The sequence below is a fragment of the Arachis ipaensis genome, chromosome B10, assembly GCF_059453495.1.
Source record: "Arachis ipaensis isolate K30076 ecotype BB chromosome B10, ASM5945349v1, whole genome shotgun sequence".
Taxonomy (NCBI): Eukaryota; Viridiplantae; Streptophyta; class Magnoliopsida; order Fabales; family Fabaceae; genus Arachis; species Arachis ipaensis.
Window position 1 is genome coordinate 59,089,551 of NC_142435.1, and position 3,643 is coordinate 59,093,193.

Consider the following 3,643-nt stretch of genomic DNA (forward strand, 5'->3'; position numbering starts at 1 on the left):
TAGTTGCCACGTTAACTTAGTTAACGTGGCTTCTAACGTTAAGAAGAAAAAGAGAAGCCAACGCTAGTGACATTCACCTTTGTCACTAACGTTGGCCAAGCCTCCACAAGCCACGTTAACTTCCACGTTAACTTAGTTAACGTGGAAGCCAACGTGGAGAAAGTATATGATCACCAACGTTAGTGACACCTAACTTTATCACTAACGTTGGAATGAACCACACAAGCCACAATGAGCCACGTTAACTCCCACGTTAACTTAGTTAACGTGGAAGCTAACGTGAAGAAGAGAGATGATGAGCCAACGTTAGTGACATTCACCTTTGTCACTAACGTTGGAGATGGCTAGCATTGCTACGTTAGAGGCCACGTTAACCTAGTTAACGTGGACTCTAACGTGGGAGATAGGGGCACATTGAAACGTTAGTGACAAAGGTAAGTGTTACTAACGTTCTCGAAGGTTGGCAAGCTAACGTTAAGAGCCACGTTAACTAAGTTAACGTGGACTCTAACGTAAGAAAGGGGGAGGCTTCTCAACATTATTGGGAAAGGTAAGTCCCAATAACGTGTGCGAAGGACCAAGAGGCAACGTTAGTGGCAACGTTTGTGCCACTAACGTTGAGGTTAATGTGGCTCTAACTTGGGTAAGGAACGTTAGTGAAAAAGGTGATTGTCACTAACGTTCTCAAACCCACATTTTCACTTAACGTTAACACCACTAACGTCCTGAGCTAAAGTCCCTGCGCACTTCACACTTTCTCTCTGCAAGTAAAGCTAAGCCCAATGAAGAAGATAACTGCTTCAAACTCAAGATCCAAAGGCCCATACCCAAGACTTGGAGAGCCAACTAGAAGATCAAAAGAGTAGTATATATAGGAGTAGCTTTGAATTGATAAAGAGGGGAGGATTGGAAATTGGGAGAACTACTCTCTGTATTTTACCATTCTCTGCACTTCTAGTTTTGTTTTCATCATGTATTCTCCATCTTTGCTTTTATTTTCCAGAGCTATGAACAACTAAACCCCCTTTCATTGGGTTAGGGAGCTCTGTTGTAATTTGATGGATCAATACTAGTTTTCATTATTCTTCTTCTATCTGTTTTCTTGATTTTACTTGAAAGCTTTCGATCTTCATCCAATTGAATAGTTATCTTGGAAAAGAAGCTATTTAAACTTGGATCTCTTCTGAACCTTGAAAGAGGAATGAAGAGATCATGCTAGAAATGCTTTCTCATGCTGGACCAAATTGGGTTTGGTTGGATATGTGACTATAATCCTCTCAATACTTGATTTGGGAAATGCATGTGGTATAATCAGTGACCATACTTCATCTCTTCTCATGAGCAATTAACCAAGGAATTGGTTATTGATCAAGATTTGAGAGATTGAATTACAAGGATATGTAATTCGATCACTTAAGATTTCCAAGGAGATCAATAAATGCATTGATTGAGGAAGAGATGAAAATGAAATTGATCCGGAGAATGCAACATCTCCTGAACCCAATGAACTCCCCATTTCTGATCTTACCCATTCTCTTTAATTTCTGTCATTTACTTTTATGAGCAATTACCCCATTCCCATTTACAATTCTGCAAGTTGCTTTCCGTCATTTACTTTCAGCTCTTTATTTCTAGCATTTACTTCTTCTGTTATTTACCTTCCCGCCATTTTATTTTCTACAATTCTCAACTCAAATACTGATTTGCTCAACTAGAACATTCCTCTAATTAAAGTTGCTTGATCAATCAATCTCTGTGGGATTCGACCTCACTCTATTGTGAGTTTTTACTTGACGACGAATTCGGTACACTTGCCGAAGGAAATTTGTCACGAGACAAGTTTTTCGTGCATCAAGTTTAATGCGCCGTTGCCGGGGATTGATTGTGCATCAACAATGATTAAATTGGAAGATAACTAGATTGAGAATTTTTGTTTTGTTTGATTTAATTTTTTGTTTGAGTAATTTACTTTCAGTTTTAGTTAATTTCTTCCCTTCCCCCTACTTTTTCGTTTCTTTTTGTTATTTACAATTCAGTTCACTAACCCACTAACTGTTTGATATATTGCATCACTCACACTAACAGTAATTCTAACAGAATACTTTCTGCATTTATTTTCCTTGCTTGTGCTTTGTTGGTTGTATGACAGGGAGAAGAAGCGGGGCTTTAACTTCCTTTGATTCTGAACCTGAGAGAACCTTTTTTAGATTAAGGAGGGAAGCAAGAGGAAAAAGAGTGGTTGGTGCTGAGGAAGAGGAGGAATACTTTGAACCAAACATTGAAGAAAACATGGAAGACCATCGTGAGGAAGAGGCTCACAACCATGGCGGAGGAGGTCGAGCAAATCATGCTGGGGAGGATAGAAGAGTTTTGGGCTCTTACATCAATCAAAACCCAGAAAACTGTGGAAGTAGCATTCAAAATCTAACCATCCATGCCAACAATTTTGAACTAAAACCACAGCTCATCACCCTTGTTCAGAACAACTGTTCGTTCGGAGGAAGTGTCCAAGAAGACCCCAATCAACATCTAACCACCTTCCTGAGAATTTGTGACACAGTGAAGTCTAATGGTGTTCATCCTGACGCCTATAGACTACTTCTATTTCCATTCTCACTCAAGGATAAGGCAGCCAAATGGCTGGAGTCTTTCCCGAAGGAGAGCTTGACAACTTGGGAAGATGTAGTGAACAAATTCTTAGCAAGATTCTACCCCCCTCAATGAATCAATAGGCTGAGAGCTGAGGTCCAAACTTTCAGGCAACAAGATGGTGAGACTCTTTATGAAGCATGGGAGAGGTTTAAGGACCTGACAAGGAGGTGTCCACCTGACATGTTCAACGAATGGGTGCAGCTGCACATTTTCTATGAAGGCCTGTCATATGAATCAAAGAAGGCCGTAGACCATTCATCCGGATGATCTTTGAACAAGAAGAAGACCATTGAGGAAGCCATAGATGTCATTGAAACAGTAGCAGAGAATGACTATTTCTATGCTTCTGAAAGAGGCAACACTAGAGGAGTAATGGAGCTAAACAATGTAGATGCTCTGCTGGCCCAAAACAAGCTCATTACCCAGCAGCTGGCTGACCTCACCAAGAAGATGGAGAGGAACCAAGTAGCAGCAATCACTACTTCATCAACAACCCAAGAAGGAGTGAATGAAGAAGCAGAGGGTAGTCAGGAGCAAGCCAACTACATTGGGAATTCACCTAGGCAAAACCATGATCCATACTCTAAGACCTATAACCCTGGATGGAGGAATCACCCAAACTTTGGGTGGGAAAATCAACAAGACCAAGGCCTAGATCAAAGACGTTCAAATCCCAACAACAATGCAGCCCACCAACATTTCACATCTAGACCATATCAGCACCCACATAACCAACCCTCTAAAAACCTTTACCAAGGCCAAAATAACCCTCCTCATCCTTCCACCTCTAATCCCCATCTACCATCATTTGATGACAGACTCTCAAGGATTGAGAATCTACTTGAAGGCATAGGCAAAGAGATTCAAGACAGTAAAGCATTCCGAGAAGAAGTGATGTCCAATATGCAGAATCAGGATGCTGCCATCAAGAAACTTGAAACACAAATTGGCTACTTGTTCAAGCAAATCCCCAGCCACAACCTTCGCAGCA

At 40.9% G+C, this 3,643-nt stretch overlaps 1 non-coding gene across 1 annotated transcript; it reads right to left on the minus strand.

The window, feature by feature from the left end:
* Positions 1–2,730: 2,730 nt before the first annotated feature.
* On the minus strand, positions 2,731–2,834 carry LOC148580204 (small nucleolar RNA R71). Its single transcript, XR_015896451.1, has one exon. It is a non-coding gene; the product is annotated as a small nucleolar RNA R71 (small nucleolar RNA).
* Positions 2,835–3,643: the final 809 nt, after the last annotated feature.